Raw genomic sequence first — 25,170 nt, 5'->3', positions numbered from 1 at the left:
AAAATATATGAATTAATAAAGGGTTCTTATCTTGCAAGTTATTTTGGTGCCTTTTTGTCAAACAAGAGATTTCCCCACTGTCCCAATAACAGTTGGAGCAAAGTGGTGCTAATACTGGGGGGTCTGGAGTCCTGCCCTCTCTGACCTCCCCCAGGTCTCCCCAGGTTCCTCGGGGACTCTGTGGGACCCAGCTGGAAAACTCCAGGGAACCGAGGTTCAGAGAAGGGGACAACAGGATTGCCCAAGGAGTTCCCATCGTGAGGGCAAGGCTGGGGCCGGATTCTGGCCCCCTGACTCCCTTTCCCATGCTCTTCAGGCCAGGGCAGAGTTCCCCAAACCTTTGTCCATTAGGTCCCTCTGTACAAGTGTTTCCTTACAACAACTCACCTGTTTGGTATGGGTCGAACTGTGTCCCCCGCAAAAAGATATGTTGAAGTCCTAACTCCCAGGACCTGTGGGTGTGACTATTTGGAAATAGGGTCTGTGCGGATGTAATCAATGTAAGATGAGGTCATTAGGGTGGCCCTAATCCAACATGACTGGTGTCCTTATAAGAAGAGGGGATTTAGGTTCTTGGTGGCTGGTTCCTGAGGATGTGGGGTCCTGCAGAGTGAAGAGTTAAATCCCAAGGTCATTGCAAAACATCTGAAGTTCATTGCCAGGACCATGATGGCACAGGAAGGGAATGTGCAAGGTGCCTCCAGGACCCTAAACAGAATCCTCACCATGGATGGGATCATTGAGGGCATTAAGGGGTGGCAGTACTATGAAAAGCCTTGTGCTGACAGCAGGGAAGCTATGAAACCTGCCTGCAGATCTGTAACACGGAATGACTCCAAAGACCAACTTGATGAGACCATTGGGCAGATCGGTGGCAGGGCTGCTGAGGCCTGTGGATAGTAGGCCCAGTATGAAAATCCCTATCCAGCTGTCTCCTTTCTTTCTCCAACCCCATTCTCTCTTGCCTTTCTTATGATAAACTTAACCATGTACATGCAAGAAAGTCTGCGTATATGAAAGCAATCCTATAGTTAGCAGTGGACCCTCACTTTTATTACGTGAAAGAGAAATTGAGTCAAAAAGTAGTCTAGGAGGAGTACCTGGGTGGCTCTGTCGGTCAAGTGTCCGACTTCTGTTCAGGTTGTGATCTTGCGGTTTGTGAGTTCAAGCCCCACGTCAAGCCTCGCATCCGGCTCTGTGCTGAGCATGGACTCTGCTCAGGATTCTCTCTCTCTCTCTCTCTCTCTCTCTCTCTGCCCCCCCCCCTCGCTCACACTCTCTCTCTCTCAAAATAAATAAACATTAAAAAGAATAGTCTAGGAGTAGAATGGTGGTTGCCGAGGACTGGTTGGGAGAGCAGAATGGGGAATTGCTTTGTTTAATGGGTGCAGAGTTCCAACTGGGAAAGCTGAAAAAGTTCCAGAGATGGATGGTGGTGATACTTGCACAGCAGTGTGAGGGTACTTAGTGCCACTGAACTATGAATTTAAGTGGTTAAAATGGAAAATTTTATGTATATTTTGCTTTAATAAATTTTTAAGTAAAAAAAAAGAAAAAGAGAATTTAGGACACAGGGGGATGGGCTATCAGGGATGCACACGGAGAAGGTCATGTAACAGCAGAGACAGAGGTTGGAGTGATGCAGGGACAACCCAATGATTGATGGAAACCACTAGAAGCTAGGAAGGGGCAAGGAAGGATACTATCTATCTAGGGCCTCAGAGGGAGCACCACCATCTCTGACCTTTGGCCTCCAGAAGTGTGAGAGAACAGGTTTCTGCTGTTTGAAGCCAGCAGTTTGTGGTAGTTGGTTAAGGCAGCCCTAGGAAACTGATATATCTTCCTAAATCACTGCTCACTTCATTTTTTTCCTTCAAATGAACTCATTTTCAAACAACTTGCATACAATTTGCTAAAAGTAAACCTCCCATCACTGCTATAAATGGAAGACCATAATCCTTTCCATAAATAGAAGGCTCCTTAAAAATAAAGACAATGAGGGGCGCCTGGGTGGCTCGGTCAGTTGAGTGCCTGACTTGAGTTCAGGTCATGATCTCACAGTTTGTGGGTTCAAGCCCCACATCAGGCTCTGTGCTGACAGCTCGGAGCCTGGAGCCTGCTTCAGATTCTGTGTCTCCCCGTCTCTCTGCCCCTCCCCGCTCACTCTCTCTCTCTTTCTCTCTCTCTCAAAAATAAATAAACATTAAAAAAAAAAGAAAAGAAAAAGAAAAAGGACATGAGCAAATGACAAAGGGTGTTGAAGATACACAGGCACCTAGCTGAGACTTCTCGGCTTATCAGAGGGATAAAAAGGGAATTGAAAAGAGAAAACCTGATTATTACCCAAAATGTCTCATTCCGAGGTATCTCTAATGATTAGGACTTCAGGGATGGCCATTTTCCCTCCTGCCATCTTCCCTTCATGTTTGAGGAAACCGAGCCCAGAAAAGTTCAGTGATTTGCCCAAGGTCACAGAGCACTGGTGGCCCAGTCTGGATTTGGGCTGCACTCCTACGTTCTTTCCAGGAAAGGACTTCCCAGTCCCACCCAGCAACCCCAGGTCATGCCTAGGTGGCCAGGAGCTGAGTGCATGGATGTAGGGCAGGCGTATTAAACTCTCAAGGATGAGCAAACAGACACAGCCTGTATGTGCTCTGATCCCATAGAAGTTATAGCCAAGTGAAGTCTGTGCAAGATTATTACTATGCTTCAAGCAACTGGACCTGGACAAAACTTAGCTCATACCAAGTGTTATAACCCAAGTGATGATTGCAAGAGTTTTTTCTTCTTGCTCCATTGGACCATCCATATCAAAAATCAGGGTCCATGCAGGCAGCTGTCCCACACTTCGTCACCTATGCTCACCTGCTAAGCAACTGAGGTCATGCGGCACATGTCCAAAACCAGGCATCTTCTTCACCCTTGTTCTGACCCTGATGTCACCTTCTTCCTCCTCCCTCTGCTTCTCTCTCTTCTCTTGGCTTTGGCCTATGGAAAGGAGCAGGGCTCATAGCTTAGAGTCCAGCATGCTTGGATTCGAATCCTAGCTCCACTGTGTGGCCTCAAGTCAGTGGCTCATCATCTCTGAGATTCAGTTCCCTCATCTATTACATGGGTTCCTTCCTCCCAGTTACTGGAAAGGGTCGAAAAGATCATGCTTGTGAGCCTAGGAGCTCAGAAAACTTTCATTCTCTCCCCTTGCCAGACTGCAAGAGATGACTGAGGCCTTCTCAGTACTGCTGTGTGTCCTGGGACCAGTCACTCACCCTTTCTGAAGCCTCCATTTCCCAGGGGAAGTGGCCTCAGAGGGTGCCTATGGCCATTCAGAGCTGAGGGATTCTGGGATTCCAGGAGTAGAGCTGGGGTGGCCTGTGAGCTGGGGCCCACCCTGCCTGGCTCAGATGACCAGTCCCGAGGGCCCAATCAGGCCAGCCTTGGATCAGGCCATAAGTGGGAACAAAACAGCCAGGGAGCTCGCCTCTCTGGCTTTGTTTATTGTCTGGGAGCTGGGAATATTTTGAATTGTTGTGTTTGGGGAGGGAGGGAAAAATAACCAAATATAAGAAGGCAGCCAGTGAGAGGCCCGGGCAGGAATGCAGAGGAATTAGGCCTGCCTGGGTATGTCTGGGAGATGGTGATGCTCCCAGAGGCCCCAGCACCCCCTAGGTCAAGGATTCTCATCTCTGTTGAACCATTCAAATTGCCTGGAGAACTTAAATTTTTTAAAAGCCTCATGCCCAATTACATTAGGATTTTGAAGGGTGGGACTCAGACAGCAGGACTTTGTAAGCTTTCTGGGTGACTGTGACAGGCAGCCAGTGTTGAGAATGAGTGCTGCCCACAGCAGTGTATCAGGAGCCCCTGAAGGGCTTGCGAAGCATGACTGCTGGGCCCCCCACCCAGAGTTCCTGAATCAGGAGGTCTGGGCTCTGCCTAGGACCATGCATTTCTCACAGGGGCTGCAGCTGCTGCTGCGACTGGCCTGGGGACACACTTTGAGAACCTCTCCTGCACTCTCATGACTCAAGGTGTTGCCTGTGGGCCAGGGGTGTCTGCCTGGAGCTAGTGAGAAATAGGAACCTTGGGCCCCTCCCCAGACCATGCAGTGGGATCTGCATGTGAACAACATCCCCAGGTGACTATATGCACTTTGCAGCTGGAGGAGGGCTGGACTAGGGCCATCTTGGCTCACCTTTGGTGCTAGAGATGGGGAGACTGAGACACCCAGATGCCTCAGGGCTTAGATCCAGATCTCTCCAGGGCAGAAGGGGAGGGGAGGGAGCTCCTGGGGGTGGAACTGAATTCACAGTTTTGCTGACTGGCCCCTTTACCCCCAGCTGCACAAATGGTTAGTTTTGCACTGTGTGTGTGTGTGTGTGTGTGCAGGAGGGAGGGGGTGATCCCTTATATGGATGTGCACAGCAACTGTAGATAGCTACAGCATCATTCATTCATTCAGCAAATATTCCCTGGGCACCTACCATGGGCCAGGCACTGTTCTAGGCCCTGGGAATGTGGTGCTGGACCTGCCTGGCTCAGCCCTGCCCATGTCAAGTGGGCAGCCTCGATGTGGAAACAGATAGAAACAGGCCAATATATATATGATCGAGGTACATTCACGCTGTTATCCAAGTTCGGATGGAAATAAAACCAGGCCCACGGCACGGTGCTGGTGGGGAGGGGCAGGTGGCTGTATGAGACACGGCGGTCAGGGAAGGTCTTTGGGGAAGGAGACACTGGCACTGAGGTCCAAAGAATGGGAAGGGATGCCTTCTGGGCGGGGGAGCAGCCAAAAGCAAAGGCCCAACAGCAGAAGGAGCTTAGGTCGAAGGGAAACCAGGTGGAAGGAGAGGCATGGTGCAGATGGGAGGGGCTGGTCTCAGAGGCACTGAGGGGTGCAGGCTTCCATCAGCACAGTGAGAGCTGTGGGGCCATTTAAAGCAGGAAGGACAATGGAGTGGGTCTGAAGACCTTTGAGCTGAGTGAAATGCACGTATCTAAAGTATACAGCACACGGGTGCTGGGGAGGTATACCTATGCTCAGGATAAAGCCCCTTTCCAACCCTCAGGAGGGTCTCTCGGGGTCCTTCCAGCCACCCCCGCCCCCGCCCCCACCCCTAGAGGTGATCACTGCTCCTGTTTCCAAGACCCTAAGTTTGCTTGGCTGAATTGAGAAGTCCACATGGTCTGTGGTGTTCTCTCACCAAGCCTGGTGTTTTGGAGACCGCCCTACAGTTTCGTGCATCTCATAGTCCTTCATCTGTTTGTCTGTTTTTCCGTTCTCCTGTGGGTGTTACGCAACCAGGATTATTTCCGTTTTTGGGGCTATTATGAATGGTGCTGCCGTTCACATTCTTATACGAGTCTTTGTGTGTGGACGTATGTTTTCATTTCTCTTTGGTCAATGCCTAGGCATAGAATTGCTGGCTGTAGGCTAAGTGGATGTTTAACCTTATAAGAAATCACTGAACTGTTTTCCACAGTGGCTGTGTCATTCCATGCCCCCACCAGCCATGGAGGAGGGTCCCAGCATCCCTCTGGCTGCTGAGTGGAGATGGGCTGGTGGGCAGGAGAGGAAGCCAGAAAGCCAGGAAGGAGGCCCCTGGGATGGCCAAGGAGCTGTATTAGTAGATGAATAAATATGCACATGGACCCACCCCCTCCCCTGAATGTCTGCCCCCTGCCTTGACACTCCTCTCATCCCTGGGACAGATCTACCACATTCTTGTGGAAGGAGAGAAGGAAATGAGTCCTTGGAGGCTTGCCACCCACAGGCCACATCCAGCAAGCATTTCCTGGGATCTTCCGTGCTCTGGGCCCCGTACTAGGGATCGCTGACTTATGGGTGCTCCTGGTCTGGGCCTCCAAGTTTGGCTCAACCCCAGGTTCCAAGAGGACAATGGGCAAAGTGTTTTGGGGAAGGGAACAGTGTGGAGGAAACCCAGAAGGTGGGAAAGCTCGGGGCATGCATGTGAAAAGGCCAGCGAGTGTTCTGGTTACCCCAACATTGGACTGTGTGCCCAGCATCAAGCTCAGTGCTTTGTATGAATCTTCTCCACTTAGTTCCCACAACAACCTGGGGCATAGAGGTTATGATTAGCCTAGCTTAACAAATTGGGAAACTGAGGCACAGAGAGATTTTTTTTTTTTTCCCCACGATTCAATCTAGGTCACACAGCCCAAGACAGATGAAGCTGGGATGTGCAAGCAGGCAAGAGGAGGTTAGATAAGTGGGAAGCAGATTCCTGAAGGTTCAGATGCTCTGTTAAAGCCTCCATGGTTCAGGGGTCCACCCATACACATCCAGCAGTATGGACACAGGGGGTGTGTCCAGGAGAAAGTGCCCAGGATGGGGACCATTCGACAGTCTCATGACTGTCCCTTTGTCTCTTCAGGGAATGCCATTCTGAGAGGCTGACCCCGTCACCCTCCGCAGGGCTGGTGCGGAGGGGTGCCCTGCACTGGCCAGATGGCCCAGCATGGCTGGACCTCCGGCGAGAATTTCAACAGCTCTCCTTGGCCGGTGGTCACCTGATAGATGAGACAAATTATTCTCTGGCAGAGGACTAAAGGTTTTGTTCCAAGTCCTGGATCGATTTTATTTTATTATTGCCAGTTGCTGAAAAAAGCATGATCAGGAACCTTTTCCAAATTGCATTCACTGCTTTTAAGTTAAGGGCAGCGCACAGAAGCCTGAAACTTGGCCATCTTTCCCCACATACCCTCCATGAGCTCTTCCGGCAATCGATTTTCATTCTCAAAACAGTCCCAGTGGAATTTCAGGCTAGTATGTGGCTTTTGAAGGAAACCTCTGCCTGGGTTTCCTTGAAGCTCCCTTCTCGCTGCCAGCGCTTTCGGCTCCTTGGTGCTCACTGTCTCTCCCTGGAGTTTCCAGCTGCCGTCCCCTGGCAAGGCGCAGGGCCGGTGCACAGAGCACACTAGGCTTCTCTTGGTCTGCTCTCTGCAGGGCCAGCTGAGTGGCATAAATGAGGGAACTAGCCCGGTGGGGACTGTGGCACCCTGGGGATCCCACATCCCCATGGGAGCAGCTGGCTGATGCCACTCAGCTCCAAGGGATGGTGGACAGGTAGATAATGGCTTGAGGAGGCTCTGTCTTGCCATTTTCTAAATGTGAAATCTTTCCACCAGACATTCAGATTCCTAATATGTGAGATCTTCCAAGTTTTTCTTCATGGCAATTGACTCAAGACATTTTAAAGCCAGAAAAGCCCATCTGGGAGCTAGATTCGGCACAGGGCCCCCCAGTTGGAGACCTTTCGTCACCATGGCTCCGCGAGGTAGGACTCACTATCCTATGTCACAGATGAGGAAACTGGTGCCCAGAAAGTGGGCATGCAGACTCCAGTCACACAGCTGGACAGCAGCAGAGGGGCAAATACAAACTGGGGGTCTCTGGCCTCCACGGGGAGCTCTCTCCACCCCACCCTATACTTCCCCCAGTTCCCCTCCCCACCCCACCCCACCCCACCCCCACCCCACCAGCCCTTCTCCACCTCTTATGCCACCTTTCCTTGGGGTTGAGGTTGGAGCACTTCCTGGCTTTTCTTCTCCTTCCCCTCCCCCTTCCCCTTATCTCTCCTTCTCCTTCTCCTCCTTCTTCTCCTCCTTCCCCTTCTTCTTCCCGCCTTGGGTTTAAATCTCAGCTGTACGACTTACCAGCTGAATGACTTTGGACAAGCTATTTAATTTCTCTGTGGCTCAGTTTTCCTTTCTGTAAATGGGGGAGATTAATAGCAGGTACTTCAGAGGGTGGTTGTCAGGATTCAATGAGTTGAAATATACAAATGCATTGAACTGTGCAACTACATGCCGTCTGTATAAGGGTTTGCTAAATAGAAGGAGGGCAACAAACATTTATCGGGTATCTGCTGTGTGCCAGGCCCTATGATGGACCTCAGGATGCAATGGGGGCACAGAGGACAAGGTCCCAACCTCACGGAACTTATGCCCTACAGGAGGAAGATACATGATTGGACAAGCGTCATCCGTGTGTCCTAAGCTGGCACCATCTGTACTATACTGACCTGCCTGAAGCTCGCATGATCCGAAGGGCTTTCCACTGGACGTGCCCCCCCCGATCACCCCCCCCCCGCTCCTCCCATGGCCTCCACTGCCTTCGCTCACTCTCTGTGACCCTCAGCTGGCCCATATCACCTTGGCTTAGGGCCCAACCACTCTTGCCAACAAGCTTTTCCACAGCAGCTTCCTCTGCTCCCCCCTCCCTTCCCCTCAACCCCTTGGCTTAGTCAAAGCCTCCTCTCCAAAGTCACTTAACCATATTATGACCTGCCACTTGGTGCTGTGTGCAGTGACACACACGGGGAGGCTGAGGAGTTTGGGGTTGCCATCTGCTCCTTCAGCTCACGGAGGAGCCTCGCTCACATAGGGAAGGAGGGGAGAGATGTGAGGACTCAGTTGTTCTCTTCTCCAGCTTTGCTTTCCTCACCTGTAAGAGGGGTGCAATCACCATGAACTCAAAAGACCGAGCTGAGGAGCCGGGAGGTGGATGCCACCTGGGGTGGCTGGGTGCTTCCTGGAGGAGGGGACGGCTGGGGACAGCAGAGAAGGGCAGGGGATGGCATGTCTGCTCAGCTGCAGCAGGGGGAGAGGGTAACCCGCTAGAAGGTCAAGATGGAGGCAGACAGCAGGGGGCCTCAATGAGAAAACCAGGCAGAGGATAAGCGTCATCTCTCCAATCCTGCTCCTCAGCTTCCCTGGTCTGCCTTCTGGGGGCTGTTCTGGAAGAGGGTGTTATGAAGCTCATCCAGACACGGCCAGGTATGACGTGGGGGATGACTCTCTGTAGAGCCTGTATTTCCTCTTTTATTCTCAGTTGCAAAGGTGGAAGGATCCATGTGTTCTGCACACAGCCTCCCAGGTGCAGAGAGGGAGTGAGTGAGAGGAGAAAGTGGAGAGCATTGAGAGAGGGAAAGGCCTTGCTTGAGGTCACACGGCACTCCTCCTCATGCCCACACAGGGCAGGAGTGTGGAAAATGGTCTCAGAGGAGCCACTCATGCAAATAAGGACAAGAATAATGGCACATTCCCCATTTTCATTTAAAAATAGTCACAGTAGCTGACACTTGCTTGGCACTTTCTAAGTGCCCGTGCCTTTCCGAGCTTTTTACACTGTTAACCTTGAGTCTTCATAGCGGTTAGAGGAGATAGGTTCTATTATATTTGTTTCCATTTTACAGATGAGGAAACTGAGGCTTAGAGAGCCTGAGTAACCCCCCAAAGTGACCCAGCAGGGGCAAAGCCAAGAATCAAAGAGCTGCTGACTGCTTCATATCACAGCTTCAGATCACTCATGCCTCTGGGGAGGCAGCGAGGGCGGGGTTACTGTGCCCATTTTTCAGAGGAGCAAACCGAGGTCGGAGAACCTGGATGACCACCCAAAAGGAAGCAGTGGAGTGGTTTGGGACCTGGCCACTCAATGAGCGGTAGGTCCCTCTTTTGAGCCCGGTGGATGGGCGAGTGGTGGCGGTGGGTAAGGGAGGGGGCGGGTCGGGCCCGGGGCTCTCTAGCTCTTTTTCTGGAAGCAGCAGTAGGCTGAGGACCGGCTGTACCACTTGGCACCAGCTTTTGCAAGGAAAGGGTTTCCTTGAGAAGTGCGCTCTAATGGGGGAAGCGGTGGGCCAAACGTTCGCCGCGTTGCATGAGGGTGTGTGCGCGCGCGCTCGGCGAGCCCGGGCTCTTTGTCCGAGCCCGTGCGCGCGTGCGTGTGTGGTGCGCGCGCGCGCGCGCGTGTGCGTGTGTGTGTGTGTGTGTGTGTGTGTGTGTGCATGTGTGCGTCCGCATATGGGGCGGGGCTGGGCGTCCGGCCCCGCCCCCGGCCCCGCCCCCGGCCCGGCCAAGCTGGTATTTTTCCACCCAGCAGGATGGGTGATGCTGAGAGCTGCCTGCTCAGACAACAGACACGCGAGGTCAGGAAGAAGCCGCTTATAAATTACCGCTTCCTCCGCGCCGCCGCCAGCGCAGAGCTCCGGGCCCTGGCCGCAGCCCCGCTCGCTTGCCAGCACCGAGCCCCGAGGACCGCGAGCCCGGAGACCGAGTCAAGCCGGGAAGGAGCGCGGAGCGCAGAGCCCGCGGGCCAGAGACTGAGCAGGAGGGCAGCCCCCGGCCAGTGGAGCCGAGCGCAGCCGAGCGCAGCCCCGCGGCCACCCCAGGTACCCGAGGGAGAGGGAGCCGGGCGCGCGGAGCCCCCTCCCTAGCCCTGCGCTCCAGCCGGCCCGACCTCCCCGCCGGGTGCCCCTGATTCCGGCGCCCCATTCGCCACCGAGGGAGGGACGGAGGGTCGCCTGCTCCGACCCGCTGGCGGGGCTGTTATTGTTTGGCCAGCGAAAAGGGCTTGGGCTTTTCGTGCAGGCGGCAGGTGTGTGTGTGTGTGTGTGTGTGTGTGTGTGTGTGTGTCTCCGTCTCACTGGGTGTCTGTGCCCCCATGTCCCCGTGTGTGTCTGTGTTTCTGAGGGTGGGTGGTGCTCCATTTCTCCAGCAGTGTGCACTTGTGTGTCTCCGTGTGTGCCTGCTGTTGTGTGTCTTGGGTTGTGCGTCTCTGTGTGTTGTGGTGTGTCTGATACCTGAGTGTGGCTGTGTCTGTGTGTCTTTGGATGTGTGCACTTGTGTGTCCCGGTGTGTGTCTGGTGTGGACCTGTGTGTATGTGACTGTGTCTCCGAGTACCTGGCTGTGCACGTGTGTGTCCCAGAGTGTGGCTGTGTCTCTGGCCCCTGCTTGCGGGCACTTGTGTGTCCTCTCGGCAGTACCTGAGGGAGTGTCCCCGGTGCCTGGAGGACAGAACAGCCAGAGCTGATTCTCCAGGGCAGGCACCGAGTGGGGAGAGGTGATAGGGGGGCACGGCTCCAAGGGTGCTGCCCGTGTGTGGCGTGCAGGTGGCGGTGCCAACGTCCAGCCGTCTTGCGTGGCAGGACGGAGGCCCCGAGGGACAGCTGGGGGCCAAATGGGCAGCAGGCAGGGACAGCAGGACACATCCTCCTCTAGCCTTTTCTGCTTCCTTCTGAGGGTTCCTCTTTCGAGCAAGAGACTCTCGTCCCCCTCCCACCAGGGAAACCAGATAGAGAATCTTGGGGACCTCCTCTGACAGCCTCAAAGCTTCAGCCTAAACTGGAGGGGGGGACCTGTGGGCCACCCTCCCCGGCCTTCAGAGGGAGGTGTGTGCCGGGCAGGGCCACCGGCCTGGCTATTTTGGTCACTGCCTAGCCTCTGCCAGATCCTGGTGTCCCCTAGGACCAGCCCCAAAGGCTTGGGAGGCAGCCCGAGCCCCCATTTCCGGCCTGGAGAAATAAATCAGCTCAGTAACTGCCCAGACACTTGAACGGAGGGTCTTTGGGCTGAGGGTTAGTGGCGCGTGGCTGGCTCCATTTGGACTTCGGTAAATTGGCCCACGCTTTGGCACTGCTGGCGTTCAAATAAATGTCATGGAGAAGTCGTTTTAAATTTTCTTTTTAATTTTTTTCTTGGCTAGAAGGGAGGGGATCTCATCCAGAGTCTCCCAGCCAGAAGGAGTTTATTTTTGTGAGAAAGAGCGGGTGAGTGCTTAGCAACCGCCTGCCTCCCTCTCGACCAGGGAGTCATCCTGAAGAGTGTGGGGTGGGCATGAGCAGGTACGGGGGTGGGAGTGGGGGAAGGAGTTTAATCAGGATGGTGTTGAGGGGGATTAGAGGGATGCCCGAGGGCACCGGCTGAGAACCCAGCACCGAGCAGGCTTGGCAGAATGGCCTGGGCTTGAGCCTGGCTCGGCCCCCGGTTGACCTTGTGCAACCTTTTCTTGGCCTCAGTTTCCACATCTGTAAAATGGGTGGAGTCGACTGGTTATGAGGTAAACTGGGACTGAGAGGCAGGAGCATGTCCCCAGGGAGCTGAGTTCAGTTACCGTGCCTCAGTTACTGTGTCTTAGTCAGTAGGTGACCTTGGGAGATACTCTTGGCCTCTTTGAACCTCAGCTTGGCTGTCTGGGCAGCAAGGACGCCAATGCCGGCTTCGCTGCGTCCTTGAGGGGATTGAGGGAGATGAGAGTGAATAAGCCTTCGGTAAGCTGTAAAGCCGGGCTCGGCTTCGTAGCTGCCGATTAGAGGGTATCACGAGGTCTCAGGTCACTGTGGTATGTGGCAGGGCCAAGGTGCACTCTTGAGCTTTTGTCCTTCAGGGATACCCTTGTGCTGGCCCATGATACAGCTGCAGTCAGCCTCCTCTGCCCCATTCATCTCCCTCCTCTCCACTTGTCCTGCAGTGATTGGGTCACATCTGCTTTGCAGAGTCGGGAGGTCAGAGTGGGAAGTGCCCATTTTAGAGATCAGCAAACTGAGAGCTGCCTAGAGGACTTTGCCTTGATTGGATAGTGACGAGAGTGGGCTTTGGGCGTCTTCCCTTGGCCAGCGTGACTTTTGGCCCTGTGGAGCTTTAGTCACTGCTGTGCTGAAGTGTTGAACTTGGACCCTGGCTGGGACCTGGGGAAAAGGAGAGTCACAGATGCCTCAGTCCTCAGGGTTGGAGGGTGGGTGCCTGGGGCCCACTGGCACCTCAATTCTGTCCCTAGTTATACACTCTCCCTTTTTTGTGCCACTCTTCCTACACAAGGGTCAGTCCCCAGGAGGCAGTTTGGGTTCTGGTGATGGTGTTTTCTAACTCCCAACTTGTCTGCCTGTCCATCTGTCAAAGGACTTGGGAGCTGTACTCTGAAAGTGTTTCCAAAGTTCCTGAAATAATAAGACCCCTGTGAGTCATTGAACACATTCCTGTAGTGGCACCTGGGTGCTCAGTCGGTTGAGCGTCTGACTTCGGCTCAGGTCATGATCTCACGGTTCGGAGGTTCGAGCCCCGCGTCAGGCTCTGTGCTGACAGCTCAGAGCCGGGAGCTGCTTCAGATTCTGTGTCTCCCTCTCTCTCTGCCCCTCCCTTGCTGGCGCGGCTGTCTCTCTGTCCCTCTCTCTCTTAAAAATAAACATTAAAAAAAATTACATTGGACACATTCCTGTATATAGGAAAGAGTTGACAAATACAGGGAGCACCAGAGTGCAGCTTCACCACAGCAGGGTGGGGATCTGGGTGGGAACGGGGCTGACCTCGGAACCCCAGGGTGACCCCCGCAGGTGCAGGCTGGTCACTCTCTTCCGCAGAAGGTCATAAGCAAGAGTCAGATTCTTTGGGGCTATATCTCACTCCTCTGTGTTGGCCACCTTATCTTGGTCCAAGTGTTTGTTTGAATTTATGGGTTCTGGGGAGGAGCTGTGGATGTGGACATGCCCAGGGTGGCCTTCAAGTGTAAAAGAGAGCTCTTTTGTTTGTTTGCTTGTTTGTTTTGAGGGGGGGGGGGGCGGGGGGGAGCAGAGGGAGAGAGAGGCAATCCCAAGTAGCCTCCGTGATGCCAGCCCAGAGCCCGCCAGCACAGAGCCCAATGTGGGGCTCGTTCACAAACCATGAGACCATGACCTGAGCCAAAATCAAGAGTCAGATGCTTAACCAACTGAACCACCCAGGCACCCCAAAGAGAGCTTTTTTAATGTGCCTCATCTAGTTGTTTAAGTAACCTAGCTGAGGTCAGTTCTGGCTGGGCACTGGATCTGGGGTAGAATATTGGCTTTTAAGGTGCTCGTAGCCCAGAGGGAGAGAGGACAGTGACCACGCCATCCGTGGCATGCTGTGAAGACTTCATCTTCTTGGAGGGGGTGGTGTCGGGGCTGGCATTTTCTGTGAGTGCAAGAACAGTATGGGCTGGCATTCTGGGCAGGGGGTATAGCAGGTGCAAAGGCACAGCGGCATGAAATAGCCATCATGATAAGCCTTGCAGGGTCCCTGCTGGAGAGAGCAGGAGCCAGGTGGTAGAGGGGAGTGGGCACTGGGTAAATGGGCTTGAGCTTTATTCTGAGGGCAGCAGCAGGGAGAGAAATAGCATCAGACTGGTTTTGGGGGCAGCAGTGGAGAAGCCAGTTCAACCCGGGAGCCCAGAAGACCCCTGACGGTAGGTGAGGAATTAGGCTGGGGTCCAGGAAACCAAAGATGGCCAGCTGGGCCCCTGCTGGTCAGGGCACAAAGCGTTTTCTGTGCCAGTGACTCTTGCCCTGAGCTCTTTTTGTAAACACAGGGTGAAGGCCTGGACATACAGTTTAATAGGTACACAGGCCATTAACTTACTGGCTTTGACCTCCCTGGAAGCATGAAGCCCAGGAGTCTTTAGGGTGAGTAATGTCTGCCCCCTGGACAGGGCGTTGGGGTTTCTCTTCCCACCTCACCTGGTTAGAGGCTTTGTTTGGAAACCTGAGCTGAGGGGCAGGGGTTTGGGGTGTCCAAGAGAGGGGAGAAAGAATGGAAATTGCTGTCCTGTTTCTAAAGCTCTGCGAATCTGCCAACTCCCTTATAAAAACCAATATACCCAAGAAAAATCACCCAAAACAATAAAAGGGAAGGGAAGTATAGGGGGGTAGGGGTCAGGCAGCATTGAGTCTAATTAGGTGGAGAATGACCTGAGTTACTTTTTATAAATTCAGATTCCCAGGCCCAGCATGGACACACTGAATTGATCCCCATGGGGAATCTGTATTTTAAATATTTCCATGTGATTTAAAAAAAAAATCTTTTTGAATTAAGATATAATTTACATGCAGCGAAATGCAAAGACTCTGTTACAGTTGGATGCATTTCGACAAATTTATATTCCTGTGTAACTAACCACCCAGATCAAGGTAATAGACTATTCCCAGCTCCCCTAGAAAGTTAGTCGTCCTGTGCCCTTCCCCTCCCAGAGGCGACTAGTTTCTGATCTTTGTCACCACAAATTAGTCTTGCCAAGCCTAGAACTTTGTATCAATGGACTTGTGTCGTCTATATGCTTTTGTGTCTGGCTTCTTTCTGCTTGATGTTTTTGAGATCCATCCATGCTGTTGAGTGTATCAGAAGGTGCTTCCTTTTATTGCTGAGTAGTATTCCACTGTACGGATTTATCTGTTGTTATCCATTCACCTGTTGATGGACATTTGGGTGTTTCCAGTTTGGGATGATTACAAATAAAGCTGCTATGAGCATTCCTGTACAAGTCTTCTAGTGGGCTTATCTTTTCCATAGCTCTAGGAGTGAGACTGGGTTGTAGGGTGGATATATGTTAACTTTATGAGAAACTGTCAAAGGATTCTTTTAGTTACAGAAGTAATACACCTCAAGCAGTACAAAACACTATCAACTAAAAGTGATTTAAAATATTTTTTTAACATTTATTCATTAAAAAAAATTTTTTTTAATGTTTTTATTTATTTTTGAAGGAGAGAGAAAGAGAGCACGAGCGGGGGAGGGGCAGAGAGAGAGGGAGACACAGAATCCGAAGCAGGCTCCAGGCTCTGGGCTGTCAGCACAGAGCCTGACGCCGGGCTCGAACTCATGAACCGTGAGATCATGACCTGAGCCAAACGAAGTGGGACGCTTAACCGACTGAGCCACCCAGGCTCGCCTAACATTTATTCATTTTTGAGAGAGAGAGGGAGACAGAGCATGAGCAGGCGGGGGTGGGGTGCAGAGAGAGGGAGACACAGAATCTGAGGCAGTCTCCAGGGTCTGAGCTGTCAGCACAGAGCCCGACGCAGGGCTCAAACCCGTGAACCGCGAGATCATGACCTGAGCTGAAGTCGGACGCTTAACCGACTGAGCCACCCAGGCGCACCTACTAAAAGTGATTCTTAAAGATAATTAAAAAAAAAAAAAAGTGCACTGTAATCTTCACTCTGTTTATTTGTTTCTTTCTCTGATAATGGTAAGATTACACATTTTCCTCTGCATACAGCTTTAACTGAATCCCTTGGATATTTACGTGGACATATATATTCCTTTTTATTACTTTCTAGGTTAGTTTTCTCTTCGGTTTTGAGGTCCTCTTTGATCTGGGGCTATTTAGGACATGTCCAGCAAGCTGGCTCTCATTCTGTGGTGTTGTTATCGAAAATGGCATCGTGCTGTTCTTGGTTCTGCCACTCACTCTTCAAACAACGGACCATTGTGGGACCGCCATTTGTCAGAACGTACAGACCTGCCAGGCCACCCTGAATAGCTAGTCTGCATTTGGGAATCACTGACCTAGTCTGGCCTGTCTTAGTCACCGCAAGCGCTGCCAGCTCAGTGAATGAAAAGCTCCCATCCGGTGACTTTGAACTTAAAGAAGCAGGCCGAGGCCATTCAGCAGGCTGAGGTGGGAAGGATTGATACTTACTGAGCACCCAAGATGCCTTGTCTCCCTTCCTGCATTTAAGCCCTGTGCCTGACTTGGGGGTTCTTCCCTCCATCTTCTGGATGAGTTCACCCGGTCTCAGGACAGTAACTTGTGCTGCAGCTCACACAGCTGGGATATAGGAAAGGGAATTAGAATGAGACAGAGCCCCCCCACCCCCCTTACTCCACTGGCGGCACTGCAGAGCTTTACTGAGCACCTACTGCGTATCAGGCTGAGTGCCAAGGCCAGGAGGGCAAGGATAAGTAAATAAAACAGCCCCTGTGCTCAAGTGGCTCAGTCTCACAGGAGGGGAGAAGATCTGTATCAGGAAGAGGTTAATGAACAGTTCCAGAGGCTCATGCCAAGGGCAGGCAAAAGTCCAGGTCCAGGCAGGGAAAAGCATGGAAGGTCTGAGGGAGAGTGGTCCATTGGCAGGGGGAAAAGTGTGGGGACTTTGAGATCTTTGAGTTAAGCCTCCCCGCCCATCCACTTTCTGGATCTGGAGAGTGAGGTCTGAATGAGACTGATCAGCTATCAAAAGGGCCATTGTTCCCAAACGAGTTCTTCCCCCAGACTCAGGCTCCATTCAGTGATTACGTTAAACAGGTAAATTTAAGGGCAGGGTTTTTACCTTTGTTTCAGACTCTTGATGGCCACATTCATAATTCAGATTCTGATTTTATCACAGCTAATAGGAAAGGGGGTGAGAGGACGAAGCCATACTGATCCAAAAGATTCCTTAGCACTTGGTTGCTCAAGAGACATCTGCAGAATCCGGAATGGGGGTTCCTGGAAAGCAGGACCTCCCGGCTCCCGTGGGCAGCTCTGTGGCATAGAATCAAGGCAATTGCAAGAGGGCTAGAGGGCCGGGGCTGAGCTCTAGATTTGCTCACTTGGGTCCTCCCTAGTCCCTTGGAGCTTTAGCCTCCCCATTAAATGGAGGCTGGGAGGCTGGGGGGACTTCTGAGAGTCCTGGCCCTCCCACGGCTTTTCGGCTCTTTGCACACAATAAAAGTGCTAAGCCAATCACTGCCATGTTCCACCATCCCTTTCTGGCAGAAAGTCTCTAACCCAGGCCAGGTTGCCTGTTGCCTGGTGGGGGGTGGGGGGGGTGGAGGGGTGAAGTGTATTTCAGCAGAGTCATGCTTAGTGGGTGAAGGGCACCGGAAGGTGGTGGTCATGAGGGCTCTGCCCTCTTGCCCCATAGCCAGTTGGCACCTGGAGATGATGGCTGCTGAGTTAGGCCTCAGGGAAGACTCAGGCCATGATTTCAAGGACATTCGTGCTCTCACCAGATGGCACTTGGTATCTCTTCTCTGGGTGGATATCCCTACGGCTTGAGACAACAGGCTTCTTGCCAGCCTCTATTCCTCCTAGGCACCGCTCTGTGGGGGCATGCCACTCTCCTTGTCAAAAGCCTTCAGTGGCTCCCTAGTGCTGTATGAAATCAGGTCCACACGCCTTAGCCTGGCATTCGAGGCCCTGCAGAATCTGGCTCCTGGCCAGTGTTTACCCTCATCTGCTACCACTTTTCCCCTCTCCTCGTGATTTGGCTGTTTTCTGCTCCTAAAATGAGCCTGGGGCTCTCTTGGCTCTGCCATGCCTCAGCCCACAAGGCCCTTCCTCCCTTCTTTTTTTTCAAAGTAGGCTCCATGCCCAACATAGGGCTTGAACTCAAGACCCTGAGTTCAAGAGTCACATGCTCTACAGACTGAGAGCCAGCCAGGTGCCCCTCTCCCTTCTCTTATTATTCCCCCTCTTCAAGGGCCAGCTTGAAGCTGCCTGCTTCATGAAGCTTTCCTTCAGCCCCTTAACTGTGCCTGACACATAGTAAGTACACTCAAAAAGGATCAGATGAAACAAAGTGTACATAATCTAACCTTGCTCGGAGCCTCTGTAGGGCAGAGCTCAGATCTTTGCAGTGCTGCCTTTTATCCATTCATCTGACTGAGAGCACAGCCGGGGAGGGAGGGATAGATGTTCCCGCATCCAGCAGAGGGCCTGGCACACAGTAGGTGCTCAGCACACAACTGAAGGCTGATTTCATCTATTCTGAGATGAGAGCCTATAGTTTAAACAACTGAGTGGGTCCGGGCTTGAAAATTATATTCACCCATCACCATCCATATTTATTGGTTCTGGGCCCTGGGGATGTGGCAGGTGAGCCATTCAGACCAAAGCATGGCCATACCCTCCCTCATGGAGCTGACTATAAAATGGTTTAATGAATGATCCCAGCAGCGTGGGGCACCAGACTTTGGTTGCCAGATCAAGCCCCAGGCCTGAAAAAACAGTACCAGTGGCTGCAAAATGGTCTCCCGGGGCCAGCTCTGGACCACAGGCACGTTTTGTGTTGTCCACACGGAGTTGTATAATCGAGCCAGTAGTTTTCAGCATAGGGTTTATTTATTTTGCGGCTGCATCTGGCCGTTGTCTAGTGTCTCTGAACACACTGCCGTCCCACCTGGCCACCCCCTCAACACGCCCCTGACCCCCTAGCTGCTTCCTTGGGTCTGGCCTGGCCCTGGAGGCATGGAAATGCGCTGCCAGGGGACCCCGGGCAGGTGGTAGCATTCCGCTCTGTTCATCCAACGGGGCTGGCAGCGCGGCGCACACGCGCGCGCGAGAGATTCACGAAGGCCGGCTTCGTGTTTACAGCTCTCCAGCGCAGACCTTCGTGTTTCCGCGGGGGCAGCTCGAGGCCGGAGCTGGGGGGATCCAGGCAGCCCCCACGCTGCTCCGCGAAGAGCCCGCGGCACACCCCTACGTCGGGCGGAGTCACGCACCTTCCCAGGCAGCCCCGCTGTTGTCAGCCTCTGCCGGGAGTTCCGGGCTGCGGGCTCCAGGCAGACGGCCGTTTGCCTCCTTGAATGCAAAAGAGTCAGCCTTCTGCAGAGAGGATCCGAGGGCAGCCCTAATCGGCCGCCGGAAGCCCTCGGTCTGAGACCTGGAATGTTTTCAGTGGATCACGTTAGCTTGGCCGAGCCTGTGAGTGAAGTAAGTGGGTGATCGGTACCTATTCTTTAAGGCCCATCGCAGGATGCAGCGGTCCCCCACCCACCCGAGCCGTGGAAGGGCTCGTCGTTAGTGGGGAGGCCGAGAGGCGCGGGAGAAGTTTTCTTCCCCCTCCATCTCTTCCTTCCCTCTGACCCGCCTGCGGGTTGTTGCTACATCTTGGCCCTGTCCTGGGATATGGCAACAGCCATAATAATGGTAAACGCACAGCAGTGCTTCTCAGACTCGAAAGCTGTAGAGGTCACCTGAGAGCTTAAGATGCCCCTTCCCATGCAGGAGGACTAAGTTGAGGGCCTGAGTTGTGCATTTCTAACCAACTTCCGGCGGTGATCTTGCTGCTGGTCTGCAGACCATGCTTTGAATAAAGGAGGTAAATCATAGCTCTTGGGTGCCCGCCCTACTTCCTCAACCAGCCCCTGTGCCTTGTGAGCATCGTCTCCCTAACCATCACAAGAGATACGATGATTTCCATTTTGCTTGTGAAAAGTCAAAGCCCCAGAAACCGCAGGTAACTTGCCCCCAAGGTCACACAGCTGGGAGGCCGCTGAGCCAGGCCAGGCCCTCTGGGCCAGAGCCACCTTGGAAAGGATGCTGGTGGGGAAGCCGTTTTCTACTGAACGGTGTCCACGGTCCAAAAGCCACAGGAGGCTTTTCAAGGCAGCCAAGTCGGATGTAAATCAGGGAGAGCCCAGGGCCAGCCAAGCAGCGCTGACAGCAGGGCGGCCTGAGGCAGTGTGTCAGGATCAGGTCTGAAGTGGGTCTTGCTGCCTGGCGTGACGAGCTGCCCGGGGATGCTCCCAGCTCCTGGAAGACCACTGTGGGGCCTGCCGGAACCCAAGAAGGCTCCTTGTCAGTCTTACAGCCTCGTTATTTAGATGCATCCCAGGGTGGAGAGCTGGCCGGAAGCGTAGGCACTGGAAGGGCTGTGAGCTGGGACCTGGTGCGTCATTGTTTAAATACTGGTTCATCCTTGCAACTGGGGATCTGATGGAGGGCTGAGGTTGCTGAGATCTTCTGCGTGGCTGGGGCTTTATTTTTGCACCCGGCACCTGCCCCAGGCGATTGGGAAGAGAACAGATTTGGAGTTTGGGTCCTCACAATGTGGTCACAGGATGCACAGTCACGTCATCACCTGGGAATTTGTTAGAAGGTAGAATCTTGAGCCTCACCCCAGACCTGCTGACTCAGACCCTGGGGGTGGGGCCCATCACTCTGGTTTAACAAAGCCCTCAAGGCTTAACTCTGAGAACGGCTGATTTCTCCATCTCAGGCCAAATGCCCAGGAGTCAGGGAGGGTCAGTCCTACCCTTTGCTGCACATTCTTGGTAGCCAGAGTACCAGGGTTGCAGGGGGACTTCAGATTCATTTCATCTGTGCCCCACTTTTCTGATGACCTGAATGTCAGATAAAGGGGCATGCACAAAGTTATACAGCACATCTGAGACAGGGCGTAGGCCGGGATTCTTAGAGTTACAAGTTGCAGAAATCACTTGAAACTAACTTGAAGAAGAAGGAAGAGGAGGGGGAGGAGGAGGAGGAGGAAGAGGGAGAGAAGAAGAAGAAGAAGGAGAAGAAGAAGAGAAAGAAAGAAAGAAAGAAAGAAAGAAAGAAAGAAAGAAAGAAAAGAAGAAGAAAGAATGTAAAGAAGAAGATGAAAAGAAGAGGAAGAATGTAAAGAAGAAAGAATGTAGAGGAGGAGGAGGAGGAGAAGAAGAAGAAGAAAAGAGAAGAAGAAAGAATGTAAAGAAGAAGAAAAGAAGAGAAAAGAAGAAGAAGAAGAGGAAGAAGAAAGAATATAAAAGAGAAAGAACATTTACTGACTCTTAATTGAAAAACCCCGGGTCATACTTCAGACATGGCAGGATCCAGGTCTTTGGACCTCCGTTTCTTTCTCTCCATTCCTAGGCTTCTGTGTTGGCTTCATTCTCCTTGGGCTACCCTCAACTGCATAGGATACCTCCTGTCCCAGCATAGCCGTCTCAGCCTAGAAAGAGCCTTTTTCCACCCCCTCTTTTTTTAAGAGAGTGTGGGAGGAGGGGAAAGGGGCAGAGGAAGAGAGAGAATCTTAAGCAGGCTCCATAGTCAGCATGGAGTCTGATGCCGGGCTTGATCCCTCAACCCTGGGATCATGACCTGAGCTGAAATCAAGAGTCAGACACTCAACTGAATGAGCCACCCAGGGGCCCCGAAAGAGCCTTCTTTTTTCACGATATTTTTAGCACAAGCCCCTGTCATCACTCTCATTGTCCACACTTGGTCAAGCCCTTATCCTTGAGCCAGTTGTCACGGCCTCTCTGGTTGGCTAGGCCTGGCTCACATGCCCACCCAGAGCCCTATGGGCTGAGAGTGGGTGTGCATGGGTCTCCAGGTGGAAGAGATGTGAGACTGTCCCCAGAAGAAGGGTCATGGGTGCCAGGAGGCTGTCCCCACAGGAACTTAGTGCCACTCTTTTCCTCCTCCTCCTGAGCTGGGCTGCCCTCACGCAACTGCAATGGTCTCACACCAGATAGAATTATACTCCTTCTTCTGGTTCCCTTAACATTATGCTTATAACTGTGCGTTAAACATGCTTCTTCATCTTTCCCCCTTTCCCTCTTTCCTTGCTGTCAGGATGGCAGGTTACATGCGCCACAGCACCTACACCTGTGGTAGGCATCACTAATCTACCCCAGCCTTCGCGATGCCATGGGAAGCCTCCGAGGCATTGTGTCACATGTTGGCCCTTTCCGTGGGGTTCTGGGCTCCATGACAGCGGGGACCTCAGCTGTCTTGCTCATTGCTGTGTTCCCAGTGCCTAAAGCAGTGCCTGGCCCATAGTAGGTGCTCCATGATCTTTAAAAATGTATTTTAGGGGCGCCTGGGTGGCGCAGTCGGTTAAGCGTCCGACTTCAGCCAGGTCACGATCTCGCGGTCCGTGAGTTTGAGCCCCGCGTCGGGCTCTGGGCTGATGGCTCAGAGCCTGGAGCCTGTTTCCAGTTCTGTGTCTCCCTCTCTCTCTGCCCCTCCCCCATTCATGCTCTGTCTCTCTCTGTCCCAAAAATAAATAAACGTTGAAAAAAAAATTTAAAAATGTATTTTATTTTTAAGTAATCTCTATACACAACATGGGGCTCGAACTTACAACCCAGAGATCAAGAGTTGCATGTTCTACCGACTGAGGCAGCCAGGGACCCCTTAATAAATTATTGACTGAATATTCTTACCCCACAGGGCCTTGAACACAGGGGGCACCCACGTGAGCCCATGGGGGCCCTGACATAGCAATGAAGTTGTGTAATTTGGGGGACCGGGAACTCCGTAGACTGCTGGGGCCATGTTTCTGTCAGGAAGGGGCTCCAAGGGCAGGACCTGAGGCATGGTGAGGAAAGACTTGCCCACCCTGCGGCCTCTTCTGCCCTCCCACCATCCCCCCTTTCCTTCTCTACCCTTCATTTACATGTTCACTGAAATGTGAGATCTTAGTTGATAAGAAGCCATTTCCTGGTTTTCTGCATTTTTATATTCTAGGAAACCAGGGAGCTTTCCAGCACTGCTCTGCTGGTAGAGTGAGAGGGAGAGGTGATCCTCCCCCATTTGCATTTTTCCCTAAACTGAGTTCCAAAGAACAGGAGGTGTTCTATTAAAAAAAAAAAAAAAAAAAAGCCTTCTGGGGTCAATCACATTTGGGGACTGTCTGGCTCAGCAAAGTTCAGATTTCCTTGGCACCATGATTCTCGGAGGCTCTAGCCAGTCGATGAGTTACCGTATTCTCCCAAGAATCTGGGGCCCCCAGGGCCTCCTCAGCCCCTCTGTCTTGCCTTATCATGTCTCTGTGCTCACAGGGAACAGCCATTCACAGAGCTGGGCCCATGGCTAGGCCCGGGGCTCCCAGGGATGTAGGCTGCTGGGTAGGGACAGGGCCCCAGTGGCTCTTGCTGCTGACAGTTTGAAGGGCCCCGCATCCAGGAGACGTGTGTGTGTGTGTGTGTGTGTGTGTGTGTGTGAGAGAGAGAGAGAGAGAGAGAGAGAGCGAGCGAGCATGTGTGTGTATGCATGAGTGTCTGAGCCCCTGATTTTCCCAGCCCTGGCCCCACTGGCTGTTGATCTGGCCCCTCCCAGCATGTATGAGTTGGTCACACATGGAAGAAGGCTCTGGGTCTCGTGTAAGCCACAACCTGACCAGATCTTCTCTTCTTTCCTTCTTTGCTTCCTCTTGTAATAGGTCCAGAACAACAGCCCTTTCCGAGGAGCCTCCAAAACGTAAGTGGCCTTTGACCTTCTCATGGCATTGGTGTCTAACCGACATGGGGCACTCAGGATCTCAGTGTCTTCTCCGGGCTCTAGGAGAAGGAAACAGAACCCCTAGGGCTCCAGGACCTCGTCCACGCGTCACCTCCGGGCTGTGGGTTTATGGCCCAGGTTGGCCGCCTGCATGCCTACTGTGCCAGGGAGGTAGCCCTATAGATGCTGAGCACTGATTTTGGAGTCTGGCCTGGACCCCATTCCTGGCTCTGCCAGCGAGTGGTAATGGGGAATTCTGAGGATTGGGGTCGGGCACATGTAAAAGGGTGAGATGCTTGGCTCCCAGCACAGCTAGGATGCTCCAGGACTTGGGGCTGGTGTCCCGACTGTCTCTTCATCAAACTTTTTATTTTTATAAAATTGGAAACCCTCAGAAAAGTTGCAAGGATAATACGGTGACCTCCTGTATACCTTTCACTTAGATTTTCCCATTGTTAATATTTGCTATGTTTGCTTCATCTCTATATATATGCTATAAAAATAGTCACGTTAATATTCTTTTTTTTTTTTTTTGCGACTCATTAGGAAATAAATTGCAGGCATGATGCCCCTTTACCCCTAATACTTCATATGTATTTCGTAAGAGCAAGGCCACTCATTCTCTTATATAAGCACATGCAATTATCAACCCCAGGACATTTAACATTGACACAATTCTGTTATCTAATCTACAGACCTTAATGACATTTTGCTGACTATCTCATATTTACAGAAGCTGCCCCCCCCCGCACCCCCACCCCCCCCCCAGTTCAGGATCACAGTGTTTTTAAAAGGGGTTTAATGGGGCAGGAACCTGACTTTCCTGCAGATGACTTCTTTACCTTGGTTTAAAACATCCTTACTATTGGGGCTTTCAAAGCTTTTTCATTATGGCATTCAGTAAGAAATAGATTTACAGCAGGATGCCACTGAGCTCCCATGTACACACACAGATGAAAGTGAAACCAGCCTCATGGATAACTCACATCCTCACCCTCTTTAGGGCTCTGTTGTATTCCGTTCTCTTTTATAAAAATGATAGTCCTGACCCTTTAAGTTGATTTCATGGCCCATTGGTAGACTCTGCTCTGGAATTTGAACACCCCGGCTTCTTGGGCAGAAATTTCTCTTGGGGGTGGAAGGGGGGGAGGGGAGGAAGGTAGTGCCCTGGCCAAGCTCCCACTGGTCCCGAGTTGGAGTTTGGCAGATTTGGGGTCCCCTAGGAAGCCAGGACTAGGAGAAAGATCCTGAGGACCCTGGCCCACCGCTGCCCGTGGTAGACCTTATTCCATCCCTGTAATCCACTCCCCACCCCCCTCTAGGCCACCTCACCTTCTGGAGACTTGTTCTTTATGCTGTGACATCAGACATGGAAAATCAGGCAGGTGTATCTCTGGGGGCTCAGGACACCTCCCTGGCCAGCTGCTGAGTGGGAATGGAAACGTTCCCATCCATGTCAGCCTCCAGAGTCATTGCCATATTTGTCACAAACGTCAATAAGAATTATCGTGAACATTTATTGAACCCTTTAACAGCATGCTCGATATGGCATCGAGAGGTTTAACGCATAGGAGCTCATTTTATCCTACAACGGTCTTAGGATGTGGATGTTGTTGTTCTTTTTGTAAAAATGACAGATACATTTGCTGGACATTTACTCTGTATC

At 52.3% G+C, this 25,170-nt stretch overlaps 1 protein-coding gene across 2 annotated transcripts in view; it reads left to right on the top strand.

Annotated features, from left to right (window-relative positions):
• The first annotated feature begins 9,916 nt into the window (after window positions 1-9,916).
• The window catches only part of SLC6A6 (solute carrier family 6 member 6), an 88,455-nt gene continuing 73,201 nt past the window's right edge, over window positions 9,917-25,170 (top strand). Inside the window, exons 1-2 of one of the 2 annotated variants that reach the window (XM_047095061.1) lie at window positions 9,917-10,190; window positions 23,446-23,483. The gene's annotated coding sequence lies outside the window, so the exon portion shown is untranslated. The remainder of the gene's footprint in view (window positions 10,191-23,445; window positions 23,484-25,170) is intronic. The other variant, XM_047095063.1, reaches the window with a different exon arrangement.

The sequence above is a fragment of the Lynx rufus genome, unplaced genomic scaffold (assembly GCF_022079265.1).
Source record: "Lynx rufus isolate CCGP_SWC_20201006 ecotype Redwood Valley unplaced genomic scaffold, mLynRuf1.p SCAF_4, whole genome shotgun sequence".
Lineage (NCBI taxonomy): Eukaryota > Metazoa > Chordata > Mammalia > Carnivora > Felidae > Lynx > Lynx rufus.
Note: the sequence above shows the minus strand (reverse complement) of the source record. Positions and strands in the feature narration are given on the sequence as shown.